The sequence below is a fragment of the Vipera ursinii genome, assembly GCF_947247035.1.
Source record: "Vipera ursinii genome assembly, chromosome: 2".
Classification (NCBI taxonomy): domain Eukaryota; kingdom Metazoa; phylum Chordata; class Lepidosauria; order Squamata; family Viperidae; genus Vipera; species Vipera ursinii.
Genome location: NC_139513.1, coordinates 183,372,639 through 183,391,853, shown reverse-complemented (window position 1 = coordinate 183,391,853; position 19,215 = coordinate 183,372,639).

The following is a 19,215-nucleotide window of genomic DNA, read 5'->3' as shown; positions in this document are numbered from 1 at the left end:
TTCGAATTTGAGCTCTATCTGCAAAGGGCACTTTTCTTGCTAAAAGCAGTTTTTCCTAACAAATGCAAGATATAACATGGGCTATCTCCGCAAGGAGACATCAGATCTGCAAAACTCATGGTTTTTTGGACTTCGGTGAGCCGGGGGAACATGAATATGTGTTTGTTTTTCGAATTTGAGCTCTATCTGCAAAGGGCACTTTTCTTGCTAAAAGCAGTTTTTCCTAACAAATGCAAGATATAACATGGGCTATCTCCGCAAGGAGACATCAGATCTGCAAAACTCATGGTTTTTTGGACTTCGGTGAGCCGGGGGAACATGAATATGTGTTTGTTTTTCGAATTTGAGCTCTATCTGCAAAGGGCACTTTTCTTGCTAAAAGCAGTTTTTCCTAACAAATGCAAGATATAACATGGGCTATCTCCGCAAGGAGACATCAGATCTGCAAAACTCATGGTTTTTTGGACTTCGGTGAGCCGGGGGAACATGAATATGTGTTTGTTTTTCGAATTTGAGCTCTATCTGCAAAGGGCACTTTTCTTGCTAAAAGCAGTTTTTCCTAACAAATGCAAGATATAACATGGGCTATCTCCGCAAGGAGACATCAGATCTGCAAAACTCATGGTTTTTTGGACTTCGGTGAGCCGGGGGAACATGAATATGTGTTTGTTTTTCGAATTTGAGCTCTATCTGCAAAGGGCACTTTTCTTGCTAAAAGCAGTTTTTCCTAACAAATGCAAGATATAACATGGGCTATCTCCGCAAGGAGACATCAGATCTGCAAAACTCATGGTTTTTTGGACTTCGGTGAGCCGGGGGAACATGAATATGTGCTTGTTTTTCCAATTTGAGCTCTATCTGCAAAGGGCACTTTTCTTGCTAAAAGCAGTTTTTCCTAACAAATGCAAGATATAACATGGGCTATCTCCGCAAGGAGACATCAGATCTGCAAAACTCATGGTTTTTTGGACTTCGGGGAGGATGGGGAACATGAATATGTGCTTGTTTTTCTTATTTAAGCTCTATCTGCAAAGGGCACTTTTCTTGCTAAAAGCAGTTTTTCCTAACAAATGCAAGATATAACATGGGCTATCTCCGCAAGGAGACATCAGATCTGCAAAACTCATGGTTTTTTGGACTTCGGTGAGCCGGGGGAACATGAATATGTGTTTGTTTTTCGAGTTTGAGCTCTATCTGCAAAGGGCACTTTTCTTGCTAAAAGCAGTTTTTCCTAACAAATGCAAGATATAACATGGGCTATCTCCGCAAGGAGACATCAGATCTGCAAAACTCATGGTTTTTTGGTCTTCGGGGAGGATGGGGAACATGAATATGTGTTTGTTTTTCGAATTTGAGCTCTATCTGCAAAGGGCACTTTTCTTGCTAAAAGCAGTTTTTCCTAACAAATGCAAGATATAACATGGGCTATCTCCGCAAGGAGACATCAGATCTGCAAAACTCATGGTTTTTTGGACTTCGGTGAGCCGGGGGAACATGAATATGTGTTTGTTTTTCGAATTTGAGCTCTATCTGCAAAGGGCACTTTTCTTGCTAAAAGCAGTTTTTCCTAACAAATGCAAGATATAACATGGGCTATCTCCGCAAGGAGACATCAGATCTGCAAAACTCATGGTTTTTTGGACTTCGGTGAGCCGGGGGAACATGAATATGTGTTTGTTTTTCGAATTTGAGCTCTATCTGCAAAGGGCACTTTTCTTGCTAAAAGCAGTTTTTCCTAACAAATGCAAGATATAACATGGGCTATCTCCGCAAGGAGACATCAGATCTGCAAAACTCATGGTTTTTTGGACTTCGGTGAGCCGGGGGAACATGAATATGTGTTTGTTTTTCGAATTTGAGCTCTATCTGCAAAGGGCACTTTTCTTGCTAAAAGCAGTTTTTCCTAACAAATGCAAGATATAACATGGGCTATCTCCGCAAGGAGACATCAGATCTGCAAAACTCATGGTTTTTTGGACTTCGGTGAGCCGGGGGAACATGAATATGTGTTTGTTTTTCGAATTTGAGCTCTATCTGCAAAGGGCACTTTTCTTGCTAAAAGCAGTTTTTCCTAACAAATGCAAGATATAACATGGGCTATCTCCGCAAGGAGACATCAGATCTGCAAAACTCATGGTTTTTTGGACTTCGGTGAGCCGGGGGAACATGAATATGTGTTTGTTTTTCGAATTTGAGCTCTATCTGCAAAGGGCACTTTTCTTGCTAAAAGCAGTTTTTCCTAACAAATGCAAGATATAACATGGGCTATCTCCGCAAGGAGACATCAGAACTGCAAAACGCATGGTTTTTTGGTCTTCGGGGAGGATGGGGAACATGAATATGTGCTTGTTTTTCTTATTTAAGCTCTATCTGCAAAGGGCACTTTTCTTGCTAAAAGCAGTTTTTCCTAACAAATGCAAGATATAACATGGGCTATCTCCGCAAGGAGACATCAGATCTGCAAAACTCATGGTTTTTTGGACTTCGGTGAGCCGGGGGAACATGAATATGTGTTTGTTTTTCGAATTTGAGCTCTATCTGCAAAGGGCACTTTTCTTGCTAAAAGCAGTTTTTCCTAACAAATGCAAGATATAACATGGGCTATCTCCGCAAGGAGACATCAGATCTGCAAAACTCATGGTTTTTTGGTCTTCGGGGAGGATGGGGAACATGAATATGTGCTTGTTTTTCTTATTTAAGCTCTATCTGCAAAGGGCACTTTTCTTGCTAAAAGCAGTTTTTCCTAACAAATGCAAGATATAACATGGGCTATCTCCGCAAGGAGACATCAGATCTGCAAAACTCATGGTTTTTTGGACTTCGGTGAGCCGGGGGAACATGAATATGTGTTTGTTTTTCGAATTTGAGCTCTATCTGCAAAGGGCACTTTTCTTGCTAAAAGCAGTTTTTCCTAACAAATGCAAGATATAACATGGGCTATCTCCGCAAGGAGACATCAGATCTGCAAAACTCATGGTTTTTTGGACTTCGGTGAGCCGGGGGAACATGAATATGTGTTTGTTTTTCGAATTTGAGCTCTATCTGCAAAGGGCACTTTTCTTGCTAAAAGTAGTTTTTCCTAACAAATGCAAGATATAACATGGGCTATCTCCGCAAGGAGACATCAGATCTGCAAAACTCATGGTTTTTTGGACTTCGGTGAGCCGGGGGAACATGAATATGTGTTTGTTTTTCGAATTTGAGCTCTATCTGCAAAGGGCACTTTTCTTGCTAAAAGCAGTTTTTCCTAACAAATGCAAGATATAACATGGGCTATCTCCGCAAGGAGACATCAGAACTGCAAAACGCATGGTTTTTTGGTCTTCGGGGAGGATGGGGAACATGAATATGTGCTTGTTTTTCTTATTTAAGCTCTATCTGCAAAGGGCACTTTTCTTGCTAAAAGCAGTTTTTCCTAACAAATGCAAGATATAACATGGGCTATCTCCGCAAGGAGACATCAGATCTGCAAAACGCATGGTTTTTTGGTCTTCGGGGAGGATGGGGAACATGAATATGTGCTTGTTTTTCTTATTTAAGCTCTATCTGCAAAGGGCACTTTTCTTGCTAAAAGCAGTTTTTCCTAACAAATGCAAGATATAACATGGGCTATCTCCGCAAGGAGACATCAGATCTGCAAAACTCATGGTTTTTTGGACTTCGGTGAGCCGGGGGAACATGAATATGTGTTTGTTTTTCGAATTTGAGCTCTATCTGCAAAGGGCACTTTTCTTGCTAAAAGCAGTTTTTCCTAACAAATGCAAGATATAACATGGGCTATCTCCGCAAGGAGACATCAGATCTGCAAAACTCATGGTTTTTTGGACTTCCGTGAGCCGGGGGAACATGAATATGTGTTTGTTTTTCGAATTTGAGCTCTATCTGCAAAGGGCACTTTTCTTGCTAAAAGCAGTTTTTCCTAACAAATGCAAGATATAACATGGGCTATCTCCGCAAGGAGACATCAGATCTGCAAAACTCATGGTTTTTTGGACTTCCGTGAGCTGGGGGAACATGAATATGTGTTTGTTTTTCGAATTTGAGCTCTATCTGCAAAGGGCACTTTTCTTGCTAAAAGCAGTTTTTCCTAACAAATGCAAGATATAACATGGGCTATCTCCGCAAGGAGACATCAGATCTGCAAAACTCATGGTTTTTTGGACTTCGGTGAGCCGGGGGAACATGAATATGTGTTTGTTTTTCGAATTTGAGCTCTATCTGCAAAGGGCACTTTTCTTGCTAAAAGCAGTTTTTCCTAACAAATGCAAGATATAACATGGGCTATCTCCGCAAGGAGACATCAGATCTGCAAAACTCATGGTTTTTTGGACTTCGGTGAGCCGGGGGAACATGAATATGTGTTTGTTTTTCGAATTTGAGCTCTATCTGCAAAGGGCACTTTTCTTGCTAAAAGCAGTTTTTCCTAACAAATGCAAGATATAACATGGGCTATCTCCGCAAGGAGACATCAGATCTGCAAAACTCATGGTTTTTTGGACTTCGGTGAGCCGGGGGAACATGAATATGTGTTTGTTTTTCGAATTTGAGCTCTATCTGCAAAGGGCACTTTTCTTGCTAAAAGCAGTTTTTCCTAACAAATGCAAGATATAACATGGGCTATCTCCGCAAGGAGACATCAGATCTGCAAAACTCATGGTTTTTTGGACTTCGGTGAGCCGGGGGAACATGAATATGTGTTTGTTTTTCGAATTTGAGCTCTATCTGCAAAGGGCACTTTTCTTGCTAAAAGCAGTTTTTCCTAACAAATGCAAGATATAACATGGGCTATCTCCGCAAGGAGACATCAGATCTGCAAAACTCATGGTTTTTTGGACTTCGGTGAGCCGGGGGAACATGAATATGTGTTTGTTTTTCGAATTTGAGCTCTATCTGCAAAGGGCACTTTTCTTGCTAAAAGCAGTTTTTCCTAACAAATGCAAGATATAACATGGGCTATCTCCGCAAGGAGACATCAGATCTGCAAAACTCATGGTTTTTTGGACTTCGGGGAGGATGGGGAACATGAATATGTGCTTGTTTTTCTTATTTAAGCTCTATCTGCAAAGGGCACTTTTCTTGCTAAAAGCAGTTTTTCCTAACAAATGCAAGATATAACATGGGCTATCTCCGCAAGGAGACATCAGAACTGCAAAACGCATGGTTTTTTGGTCTTTGGGGAAGATGGGGAACATGAATATGTGCTTGTTTTTCTTATTTAAGCTCTATCTGCAAAGGGCACTTTTCTTGCTAAAAGCAGTTTTTCCTAACAAATGCAAGATATAACATGGGCTATCTCCGCAAGGAGACATCAGATCTGCAAAACTCATGGTTTTTTGGACTTCGGGGAGGATGGGGAACATGAATATGTGCTTGTTTTTCTTATTTAAGCTCTATCTGCAAAGGGCACTTTTCTTGATAAAAGCAGTTTTTCCTAACAAATGCAAGATATAACATGGGCTATCTCCGCAAGGAGACATCAGATCTGCAAAACTCATGGTTTTTTGGACTTCGGTGAGCCGGGGGAACATGAATATGTGTTTGTTTTTCGAGTTTGAGCTCTATCTGCAAAGGGCACTTTTCTTGCTAAAAGCAGTTTTTCCTAACAAATGCAAGATATAACATGGGCTATCTCCGCAAGGAGACATCAGATCTGCAAAACTCATGGTTTTTTGGACTTCGGTGAGCCGGGGGAACATGAATATGTGTTTGTTTTTCGAATTTGAGCTCTATCTGCAAAGGGCACTTTTCTTGCTAAAAGCAGTTTTTCCTAACAAATGCAAGATATAACATGGGCTATCTCCGCAAGGAGACATCAGATCTGCAAAACTCATGGTTTTTTGGACTTCGGTGAGCCGGGGGAACATGAATATGTGTTTGTTTTTCGAATTTGAGCTCTATCTGCAAAGGGCACTTTTCTTGCTAAAAGCAGTTTTTCCTAACAAATGCAAGATATAACATGGGCTATCTCCGCAAGGAGACATCAGATCTGCAAAACTCATGGTTTTTTGGACTTCGGGGAGGATGGGGAACATGAATATGTGCTTGTTTTTCTTATTTAAGCTCTATCTGCAAAGGGCACTTTTCTTGCTAAAAGCAGTTTTTCCTAACAAATGCAAGATATAACATGGGCTATCTCCGCAAGGAGACATCAGATCTGCAAAACTCATGGTTTTTTGGACTTCGGTGAGCCGGGGGAACATGAATATGTGTTTGTTTTTCGAGTTTGAGCTCTATCTGCAAAGGGCACTTTTCTTGCTAAAAGCAGTTTTTCCTAACAAATGCAAGATATAACATGGGCTATCTCCGCAAGGAGACATCAGATCTGCAAAACTCATGGTTTTTTGGACTTCGGTGAGCCGGGGGAACATGAATATGTGTTTGTTTTTCGAATTTGAGCTCTATCTGCAAAGGGCACTTTTTATTGCTAAAAGCAGTTTTTCCTAACAAATGCAAGATATAACATGGGCTATCTCCGCAAGGAGACATCAGATCTGCAAAACTCATGGTTTTTTGGACTTCGGTGAGCCGGGGGAACATGAATATGTGTTTGTTTTTCGAATTTGAGCTCTATCTGCAAAGGGCACTTTTCTTGCTAAAAGCAGTTTTTCCTAACAAATGCAAGATATAACATGGGCTATCTCCGCAAGGAGACATCAGATCTGCAAAACTCATGGTTTTTTGGACTTCGGTGAGCCGGGGGAACATGAATATGTGTTTGTTTTTCGAATTTGAGCTCTATCTGCAAAGGGCACTTTTCTTGCTAAAAGCAGTTTTTCCTAACAAATGCAAGATATAACATGGGCTATCTCCGCAAGGAGACATCAGATCTGCAAAACTCATGGTTTTTTGGACTTCGGTGAGCCGGGGGAACATGAATATGTGTTTGTTTTTCGAATTTGAGCTCTATCTGCAAAGGGCACTTTTCTTGCTAAAAGCAGTTTTTCCTAACAAATGCAAGATATAACATGGGCTATCTCCGCAAGGAGACATCAGATCTGCAAAACTCATGGTTTTTTGGACTTCGGTGAGCCGGGGGAACATGAATATGTGTTTGTTTTTGGAATTTGAGCTCTATCTGCAAAGGGCACTTTTCTTGCTAAAAGCAGTTTTTCCTAACAAATGCAAGATATAACATGGGCTATCTCCGCAAGGAGACATCAGATCTGCAAAACTCATGGTTTTTTGGACTTCGGTGAGCCGGGGGAACATGAATATGTGTTTGTTTTTGGAATTTGAGCTCTATCTGCAAAGGGCACTTTTCTTGCTAAAAGCAGTTTTTCCTAACAAATGCAAGATATAACATGGGCTATCTCCGCAAGGAGACATCAGATCTGCAAAACTCATGGTTTTTTGGACTTCGGTGAGCCGGGGGAACATGAATATGTGCTTGTTTTTCCAATTTGAGCTCTATCTGCAAAGGGCACTTTTCTTGCTAAAAGCAGTTTTTCCTAACAAATGCAAGATATAACATGGGCTATCTCCGCAAGGAGACATCAGATCTGCAAAACTCATGGTTTTTTGGACTTCGGGGAGGATGGGGAACATGAATATGTGCTTGTTTTTCTTATTTAAGCTCTATCTGCAAAGGGCACTTTTCTTGCTAAAAGCAGTTTTTCCTAACAAATGCAAGATATAACATGGGCTATCTCCGCAAGGAGACATCAGATCTGCAAAACTCATGGTTTTTTGGACTTCGGTGAGCCGGGGGAACATGAATATGTGTTTGTTTTTCGAATTTGAGCTCTATCTGCAAAGGGCACTTTTCTTGCTAAAAGCAGTTTTTCCTAACAAATGCAAGATATAACATGGGCTATCTCCGCAAGGAGACATCAGATCTGCAAAACTCATGGTTTTTTGGACTTCGGTGAGCCGGGGGAACATGAATATGTGTTTGTTTTTCGAATTTGAGCTCTATCTGCAAAGGGCACTTTTCTTGCTAAAAGCAGTTTTTCCTAACAAATGCAAGATATAACATGGGCTATCTCCGCAAGGAGACATCAGATCTGCAAAACTCATGGTTTTTTGGACTTCGGTGAGCCGGGGGAACATGAATATGTGTTTGTTTTTCGAATTTGAGCTCTATCTGCAAAGGGCACTTTTCTTGCTAAAAGCAGTTTTTCCTAACAAATGCAAGATATAACATGGGCTATCTCCGCAAGGAGACATCAGATCTGCAAAACTCATGGTTTTTTGGACTTCGGTGAGCCGGGGGAACATGAATATGTGTTTGTTTTTCGAATTTGAGCTCTATCTGCAAAGGGCACTTTTCTTGCTAAAAGCAGTTTTTCCTAACAAATGCAAGATATAACATGGGCTATCTCCGCAAGGAGACATCAGATCTGCAAAACTCATGGTTTTTTGGACTTCGGTGAGCCGGGGGAACATGAATATGTGTTTGTTTTTCGAATTTGAGCTCTATCTGCAAAGGGCACTTTTCTTGCTAAAAGCAGTTTTTCCTAACAAATGCAAGATATAACATGGGCTATCTCCGCAAGGAGACATCAGATCTGCAAAACTCATGGTTTTTTGGACTTCGGTGAGCCGGGGGAACATGAATATGTGCTTGTTTTTCCAATTTGAGCTCTATCTGCAAAGGGCACTTTTCTTGCTAAAAGCAGTTTTTCCTAACAAATGCAAGATATAACATGGGCTATCTCCGCAAGGAGACATCAGATCTGCAAAACTCATGGTTTTTTGGACTTCGGGGAGGATGGGGAACATGAATATGTGCTTGTTTTTCTTATTTAAGCTCTATCTGCAAAGGGCACTTTTCTTGCTAAAAGCAGTTTTTCCTAACAAATGCAAGATATAACATGGGCTATCTCCGCAAGGAAACATCAGATCTGCAAAACTCATGGTTTTTTGGACTTCGGTGAGCCGGGGGAACATGAATATGTGTTTGTTTTTCGAGTTTGAGCTCTATCTGCAAAGGGCACTTTTCTTGCTAAAAGCAGTTTTTCCTAACAAATGCAAGATATAACATGGGCTATCTCCGCAAGGAGACATCAGATCTGCAAAACTCATGGTTTTTTGGACTTCGGTGAGCCGGGGGAACATGAATATGTGTTTGTTTTTCGAATTTGAGCTCTATCTGCAAAGGGCACTTTTCTTGCTAAAAGCAGTTTTTCCTAACAAATGCAAGATATAACATGGGCTATCTCCGCAAGGAGACATCAGATCTGCAAAACTCATGGTTTTTTGGACTTCGGTGAGCCGGGGGAACATGAATATGTGTTTGTTTTTCGAATTTGAGCTCTATCTGCAAAGGGCACTTTTCTTGCTAAAAGCAGTTTTTCCTAACAAATGCAAGATATAACATGGGCTATCTCCGCAAGGAGACATCAGATCTGCAAAACTCATGGTTTTTTGGACTTCGGTGAGCCGGGGGAACATGAATATGTGTTTGTTTTTCGAATTTGAGCTCTATCTGCAAAGGGCACTTTTCTTGCTAAAAGCAGTTTTTCCTAACAAATGCAAGATATAACATGGGCTATCTCCGCAAGGAGACATCAGATCTGCAAAACTCATGGTTTTTTGGACTTCGGTGAGCCAGGGGAACATGAATATGTGTTTGTTTTTCGAATTTGAGCTCTATCTGCAAAGGGCACTTTTCTTGCTAAAAGCAGTTTTTCCTAACAAATGCAAGATATAACATGGGCTATCTCCGCAAGGAGACATCAGATCTGCAAAACTCATGGTTTTTTGGACTTCGGTGAGCCGGGGGAACATGAATATGTGTTTGTTTTTCGAATTTGAGCTCTATCTGCAAAGGGCACTTTTCTTGCTAAAAGCAGTTTTTCCTAACAAATGCAAGATATAACATGGGCTATCTCCGCAAGGAGACATCAGATCTGCAAAACTCATGGTTTTTTGGACTTCGGTGAGCCGGGGGAACATGAATATGTGTTTGTTTTTCGAATTTGAGCTCTATCTGCAAAGGGCACTTTTCTTGCTAAAAGCAGTTTTTCCTAACAAATGCAAGATATAACATGGGCTATCTCCGCAAGGAGACATCAGATCTGCAAAACTCATGGTTTTTTGGACTTCGGTGAGCCGGGGGAACATGAATATGTGTTTGTTTTTCGAATTTGAGCTCTATCTGCAAAGGGCACTTTTCTTGCTAAAAGCAGTTTTTCCTAACAAATGCAAGATATAACATGGGCTATCTCCGCAAGGAGACATCAGATCTGCAAAACTCATGGTTTTTTGGACTTCGGTGAGCCGGGGGAACATGAATATGTGCTTGTTTTTCCAATTTGAGCTCTATCTGCAAAGGGCACTTTTCTTGCTAAAAGCAGTTTTTCCTAACAAATGCAAGATATAACATGGGCTATCTCCGCAAGGAGACATCAGATCTGCAAAACTCATGGTTTTTTGGACTTCGGGGAGGATGGGGAACATGAATATGTGCTTGTTTTTCTTATTTAAGCTCTATCTGCAAAGGGCACTTTTCTTGCTAAAAGCAGTTTTTCCTAACAAATGCAAGATATAACATGGGCTATCTCCGCAAGGAGACATCAGAACTGCAAAACGCATGGTTTTTTGGTCTTCGGGGAGGATGGGGAACATGAATATGTGCTTGTTTTTCTTATTTAAGCTCTATCTGCAAAGGGCACTTTTCTTGCTAAAAGCAGTTTTTCCTAACAAATGCAAGATATAACATGGGCTATCTCCGCAAGGAGACATCAGATCTGCAAAACTCATGGTTTTTTGGACTTCGGTGAGCCGGGGGAACATGAATATGTGTTTGTTTTTCGAATTTGAGCTCTATCTGCAAAGGGCACTTTTCTTGCTAAAAGCAGTTTTTCCTAACAAATGCAAGATATAACATGGACTATCTCCGCAAGGAGACATCAGATCTGCAAAACTCATGGTTTTTTGGACTTCGGTGAGCCGGGGGAACATGAATATGTGTTTGTTTTTCGAATTTGAGCTCTATCTGCAAAGGGCACTTTTCTTGCTAAAAGCAGTTTTTCCTAACAAATGCAAGATATAACATGGGCTATCTCCGCAAGGAGACATCAGAACTGCAAAACTCATGGTTTTTTGGACTTCGGTGAGCCGGGGGAACATGAATATGTGTTTGTTTTTCGAGTTTGAGCTCTATCTGCAAAGGGCACTTTTCTTGCTAAAAGCAGTTTTTCCTAACAAATGCAAGATATAACATGGGCTTTCTCCGCAAGGAGACATCAGATCTGCAAAACTCATGGTTTTTTGGACTTCGGTGAGCCGGGGGAACATGAATATGTGTTTGTTTTTCGAATTTGAGCTCTATCTGCAAAGGGCACTTTTCTTGCTAAAAGCAGTTTATCCTAACAAATGCAAGATATAACATGGGCTATCTCCGCAAGGAGACATCAGATCTGCAAAACTCATGGTTTTTTGGACTTCGGTGAGCCGGGGGAACATGAATATGTGTTTGTTTTTCGAATTTGAGCTCTATCTGCAAAGGGCACTTTTCTTGCTAAAAGCAGTTTTTCCTAACAAATGCAAGATATAACATGGGCTATCTCCGCAAGGAGACATCAGATCTGCAAAACTCATGGTTTTTTGGACTTCGGTGAGCCGGGGGAACATGAATATGTGTTTGTTTTTCGAATTTGAGCTCTATCTGCAAAGGGCACTTTTCTTGCTAAAAGCAGTTTTTCCTAACAAATGCAAGATATAACATGGGCTATCTCCGCAAGGAGACATCAGATCTGCAAAACTCATGGTTTTTTGGACTTCGGTGAGCCGGGGGAACATGAATATGTGCTTGTTTTTCCAATTTGAGCTCTATCTGCAAAGGGCACTTTTCTTGCTAAAAGCAGTTTTTCCTAACAAATGCAAGATATAACATGGGCTATCTCCGCAAGGAGACATCAGATCTGCAAAACTCATGGTTTTTTGGACTTCGGGGAGGATAGGGAACATGAATATGTGCTTGTTTTTCTTATTTAAGCTCTATCTGCAAAGGGCACTTTTCTTGCTAAAAGCAGTTTTTCCTAACAAATGCAAGATATAACATGGGCTATCTCCGCAAGGAGACATCAGATCTGCAAAACTCATGGTTTTTTGGACTTCGGTGAGCCAGGGGAACATGAATATGTGTTTGTTTTTCGAATTTGAGCTCTATCTGCAAAGGGCACTTTTCTTGCTAAAAGCAGTTTTTCCTAACAAATGCAAGATATAACATGGGCTATCTCCGCAAGGAGACATCAGATCTGCAAAACTCATGGTTTTTTGGACTTCGGTGAGCCGGGGGAACATGAATATGTGTTTGTTTTTCGAATTTGAGCTCTATCTGCAAAGGGCACTTTTCTTGCTAAAAGCAGTTTTTCCTAACAAATGCAAGATATAACATGGGCTATCTCCGCAAGGAGACATCAGATCTGCAAAACTCATGGTTTTTTGGACTTCGGTGAGCCGGGGGAACATGAATATGTGTTTGTTTTTCGAATTTGAGCTCTATCTGCAAAGGGCACTTTTCTTGCTAAAAGCAGTTTTTCCTAACAAATGCAAGATATAACATGGGCTATCTCCGCAAGGAGACATCAGATCTGCAAAACTCATGGTTTTTTGGACTTCGGTGAGCCGGGGGAACATGAATATGTGTTTGTTTTTCGAATTTGAGCTCTATCTGCAAAGGGCACTTTTCTTGCTAAAAGCAGTTTTTCCTAACAAATGCAAGATATAACATGGGCTATCTCCGCAAGGAGACATCAGATCTGCAAAACTCATGGTTTTTTGGACTTCGGTGAGCCGGGGGAACATGAATATGTGCTTGTTTTTCCAATTTGAGCTCTATCTGCAAAGGGCACTTTTCTTGCTAAAAGCAGTTTTTCCTAACAAATGCAAGATATAACATGGGCTATCTCCGCAAGGAGACATCAGATCTGCAAAACTCATGGTTTTTTGGACTTCGGGGAGGATGGGGAACATGAATATGTGCTTGTTTTTCTTATTTAAGCTCTATCTGCAAAGGGCACTTTTCTTGCTAAAAGCAGTTTTTCCTAACAAATGCAAGATATAACATGGGCTATCTCCGCAAGGAGACATCAGAACTGCAAAACGCATGGTTTTTTGGTCTTCGGGGAGGATGGGGAACATGAATATGTGCTTGTTTTTCTTATTTAAGCTCTATCTGCAAAGGGCACTTTTCTTGCTAAAAGCAGTTTTTCCTAACAAATGCAAGATATAACATGGGCTATCTCCGCAAGGAGACATCAGATCTGCAAAACTCATGGTTTTTTGGACTTCGGTGAGCCGGGGGAACATGAATATGTGTTTGTTTTTCGAATTTGAGCTCTATCTGCAAAGGGCACTTTTCTTGCTAAAAGCAGTTTTTCCTAACAAATGCAAGATATAACATGGACTATCTCCGCAAGGAGACATCAGATCTGCAAAACTCATGGTTTTTTGGACTTCGGTGAGCCGGGGGAACATGAATATGTGTTTGTTTTTCGAATTTGAGCTCTATCTGCAAAGGGCACTTTTCTTGCTAAAAGCAGTTTTTCCTAACAAATGCAAGATATAACATGGGCTATCTCCGCAAGGAGACATCAGAACTGCAAAACTCATGGTTTTTTGGACTTCGGTGAGCCGGGGGAACATGAATATGTGTTTGTTTTTCGAGTTTGAGCTCTATCTGCAAAGGGCACTTTTCTTGCTAAAAGCAGTTTTTCCTAACAAATGCAAGATATAACATGGGCTTTCTCCGCAAGGAGACATCAGATCTGCAAAACTCATGGTTTTTTGGACTTCGGTGAGCCGGGGGAACATGAATATGTGTTTGTTTTTCGAATTTGAGCTCTATCTGCAAAGGGCACTTTTCTTGCTAAAAGCAGTTTATCCTAACAAATGCAAGATATAACATGGGCTATCTCCGCAAGGAGACATCAGATCTGCAAAACTCATGGTTTTTTGGACTTCGGTGAGCCGGGGGAACATGAATATGTGTTTGTTTTTCGAATTTGAGCTCTATCTGCAAAGGGCACTTTTCTTGCTAAAAGCAGTTTTTCCTAACAAATGCAAGATATAACATGGGCTATCTCCGCAAGGAGACATCAGATCTGCAAAACTCATGGTTTTTTGGACTTCGGTGAGCCGGGGGAACATGAATATGTGTTTGTTTTTCGAATTTGAGCTCTATCTGCAAAGGGCACTTTTCTTGCTAAAAGCAGTTTTTCCTAACAAATGCAAGATATAACATGGGCTATCTCCGCAAGGAGACATCAGATCTGCAAAACTCATGGTTTTTTGGACTTCGGTGAGCCGGGGGAACATGAATATGTGCTTGTTTTTCCAATTTGAGCTCTATCTGCAAAGGGCACTTTTCTTGCTAAAAGCAGTTTTTCCTAACAAATGCAAGATATAACATGGGCTATCTCCGCAAGGAGACATCAGATCTGCAAAACTCATGGTTTTTTGGACTTCGGGGAGGATAGGGAACATGAATATGTGCTTGTTTTTCTTATTTAAGCTCTATCTGCAAAGGGCACTTTTCTTGCTAAAAGCAGTTTTTCCTAACAAATGCAAGATATAACATGGGCTATCTCCGCAAGGAGACATCAGAACTGCAAAACGCATGGTTTTTTGGTCTTCGGGGAGGATGGGGAACATGAATATGTGCTTGTTTTTCTTATTTAAGCTCTATCTGCAAAGGGCACATTTCTTGCTAAAAGCAGTTTTTCCTAACAAATGCAAGATATAACATGGGCTATCTCCGCAAGGAGACATCAGATCTGCAAAACTCATGGTTTTTTGGACTTCGGTGAGCCGGGGGAACATGAATATGTGTTTGTTTTTCCAATTTGAGCTCTATCTGCAAAGGGCACTTTTCTTGCTAAAAGCAGTTTTTCCTAACAAATGCAAGATATAACATGGACTATCTCCGCAAGGAGACATCAGATCTGCAAAACTCATGGTTTTTTGGACTTCGGTGAGCCGGGGGAACATGAATATGTGTTTGTTTTTCGAATTTGAGCTCTATCTGCAAAGGGCACTTTTCTTGCTAAAAGCAGTTTTTCCCAACAAATGCAAGATATAACATGGGCTATCTCCGCAAGGAGACATCAGAACTGCAAAACTCATGATTTTTTGGACTTCGGTGAGCCGGGGGAACATGAATATGTGTTTGTTTTTCGAGTTTGAGCTCTATCTGCAAAGGGCACTTTTCTTGCTAAAAGCAGTTTTTCCTAACAAATGCAAGATATAACATGGGCTTTCTCCGCAAGGAGACATCAGATCTGCAAAACTCATGGTTTTTTGGACTTCGGTGAGCCGGGGGAACATGAATATGTGTTTGTTTTTCGAATTTGAGCTCTATCTGCAAAGGGCACTTTTCTTGCTAAAAGCAGTTTTTCCTAACAAATGCAAGATATAACATGGGCTATCTCCGCAAGGAGACATCAGATCTGCAAAACTCATGGTTTTTTGGACTTCGGTGAGCCGGGGGAACATGAATATGTGTTTGTTTTTCGAATTTGAGCTCTATCTGCAAAGGGCACTTTTCTTGCTAAAAGCAGTTTTTCCTAACAAATGCAAGATATAACATGGGCTATCTCCGCAAGGAGACCAGATCTGCAAAACTCATGGTTTTTTGGACTTCGGTGAGCCGGGGGAACATGAATATGTGTTTGTTTTTCGAATTTGAGCTCTATCTGCAAAGGGCACTTTTCTTGCTAAAAGCAGTTTTTCCTAACAAATGCAAGATATAACATGGGCTATCTCCGCAAGGAGACATCAGATCTGCAAAACTCATGGTTTTTTGGACTTCGGTGAGCCGGGGGAACATGAATATGTGTTTGTTTTTCGAATTTGAGCTCTATCTGCAAAGGGCACTTTTCTTGCTAAAAGCAGTTTTTCCTAACAAATGCAAGATATAACATGGGCTATCTCCGCAAGGAGACATCAGATCTGCAAAACTCATGGTTTTTTGGACTTCGGTGAGCCGGGGGAACATGAATATGTGTTTGTTTTTCGAATTTGAGCTCTATCTGCAAAGGGCACTTTTCTTGCTAAAAGCAGTTTTTCCTAACAAATGCAAGATATAACATGGGCTATCTCCGCAAGGAGACATCAGATCTGCAAAACTCATGGTTTTTTGGACTTCGGTGAGCCGGGGGAACATGAATATGTGTTTGTTTTTCGAATTTGAGCTCTATCTGCAAAGGGCACTTTTCTTGCTAAAAGCAGTTTTTCCTAACAAATGCAAGATATAACATGGGCTATCTCCGCAAGGAGACATCAGAACTGCAAAACGCATGGTTTTTTGGTCTTCGGGGAGGATGGGGAACATGAATATGTGTTTGTTTTTCTTATTTAAGCTCTATCTGCAAAGGGCACTTTTCTTGCTAAAAGCAGTTTTTCCTAACAAATGCAAGATATAACATGGGCTATCTCCGCAAGGAGACATCAGATCTGCAAAACTCATGGTTTTTTGGACTTCGGTGAGCCGGGGGAACATGAATATGTGTTTGTTTTTCGAATTTGAGCTCTATCTGCAAAGGGCACTTTTCTTGCTAAAAGCAGTTTTTCCTAACAAATGCAAGATATAACATGGGCTATCTCCGCAAGGAGACATCAGATCTGCAAAACTCATGGTTTTTTGGACTTCGGTGAGCCGGGGGAACATGAATATGTGTTTGTTTTTCGAATTTGAGCTCTATCTGCAAAGGGCACTTTTCTTGCTAAAAGCAGTTTTTCCTAACAAATGCAAGATATAACATGGGCTATCTCCGCAAGGAGACATCAGATCTGCAAAACTCATGGTTTTTTGGACTTCGGTGAGCCAGGGGAACATGAATATGTGTTTGTTTTTCGAATTTGAGCTCTATCTGCAAAGGGCACTTTTCTTGCTAAAAGCAGTTTTTCCTAACAAATGCAAGATATAACATGGGCTATCTCCGCAAGGAGACATCAGATCTGCAAAACTCATGGTTTTTTGGACTTCGGTGAGCCGGGGGAACATGAATATGTGTTTGTTTTTCGAATTTGAGCTCTATCTGCAAAGGGCACTTTTCTTGCTAAAAGCAGTTTTTCCTAACAAATGCAAGATATAACATGGGCTATCTCCGCAAGGAGACATCAGATCTGCAAAACTCATGGTTTTTTGGACTTCGGTGAGCCGGGGGAACATGAATATGTGTTTGTTTTTCGAATTTGAGCTCTATCTGCAAAGGGCACTTTTCTTGCTAAAAGCAGTTTTTCCTAACAAATGCAAGATATAACATGGGCTATCTCCGCAAGGAGACATCAGATCTGCAAAACTCATGGTTTTTTGGACTTCGGTGAGCCGGGGGAACATGAATATGTGTTTGTTTTTCGAATTTGAGCTCTATCTGCAAAGGGCACTTTTCTTGCTAAAAGCAGTTTTTCCTAACAAATGCAAGATATAACATGGGCTATCTCCGCAAGGAGACATCAGATCTGCAAAACTCATGGTTTTTTGGACTTCGGTGAGCCGGGGGAACATGAATATTTGCTTGTTTTTCCAATTTGAGCTCTATCTGCAAAGGGCACTTTTCTTGCTAAAAGCAGTTTTTCCTAACAAATGCAAGATATAACATGGGCTATCTCCGCAAGGAGACATCAGATCTGCAAAACTCATGGTTTTTTGGACTTCGGGGAGGATGGGGAACATGAATATGTGCTTGTTTTTCTTATTTAAGCTCTATCTGCAAAGGGCACTTTTCTTGCTAAAAGCAGTTTTTCCTAACAAATGCAAGATATAACATGGGCTATCTCCGCAAGGAGACATCAGAACTGCAAAACGCATGGTTTTTTGGACTTCGGTGAGCCGGGGGAACATGAATATGTGTTTGTTTTTCGAGTTTGAGCTCTATCTGCAAAGGGCACTTTTCTTGCTAAAAGCAGTTTTTCCTAACAAATGCAAGATATAACATGGGCTATCTCCGCAAGGAGACATCAGATCTGCAAAACTCATGGTTTTTTGGACTTCGGTGAGCCGGGGGAACATGAATATGTGTTTGTTTTTCGAATTTGAGCTCTATCTGCAAAGGGCACTTTTCTTGCTAAAAGCAGTTTTTCCTAACAAATGCAAGATATAACATGGGCTATCTCCGCAAGGAGACATCAGATCTGCAAAACTCATGGTTTTTTGGACTTCGGTGAGCCGGGGGAACATGAATATGTGTTTGTTTTTCGAATTTGAGCTCTATCTGCAAAGGGCACTTTTCTTGCTAAAAGCAGTTTTTCCTAACAAATGCAAGATATAACATGGGCTATCTCCGCAAGGAGACATCAGATCTGCAAAACTCATGGTTTTTTGGACTTCGGTGAGCCGGGGGAACATGAATATGTGTTTGTTTTTCGAATTTGAGCTCTATCTGCAAAGGGCACTTTTCTTGCTAAAAGCAGTTTTTCCTAACAAATGCAAGATATAACATGGGCTATCTCCGCAAGGAGACATCAGATCTGCAAAACTCATGGTTTTTTGGACTTCGGTGAGCCGGGGGAACATGAATATGTGTTTGTTTTTCGAATTTGAGCTCTATCTGCAAAGGGCACTTTTCTTGCTAAAAGCAGTTTTTCCTAACAAATGCAAGATATAACATGGGCTATCTCCGCAAGGAGACATCAGATCTGCAAAACTCATGGTTTTTTGGACTTCGGTGAGCCGGGGGAACATGAATATGTGTTTGTTTTTCGAATTTGAGCTCTATCTGCAAAGGGCACTTTTCTTGCTAAAAGCAGTTTTTCCTAACAAATGCAAGATATAACATGGGCTATCTCCGCAAGGAGACATCAGATCTGCAAAACTCATGGTTTTTTGGACTTCGGTGAGCCGGGGGAACATGAATATGTGTTTGTTTTTCGAATTTGAGCTCTATCTGCAAAGGGCACTTTTCTTGCTAAAAGCAGTTTTTCCTAACAAATGCAAGATATAACATGGGCTATCTCCGCAAGGAGACATCAGATCTGCAAAACTCATGGTTTTTTGGACTTCGGTGAGCCGGGGGAACATGAATATGTGTTTGTTTTTCGAATTTGAGCTCTATCTGCAAAGGGCACTTTTCTTGCTAAAAGCAGTTTTTCCTAACAAATGCAAGATATAACATGGGCTATCTCCGCAAGGAGACATCAGATCTGCAAAACTCATGGTTTTTTGGACTTCGGGGAGGATGGGGAACATGAATATGTGCTTGTTTTTCTTATTTAAGCTCTATCTGCAAAGGGCACTTTTCTTGCTAAAAGCAGTTTTTCCTAACAAAT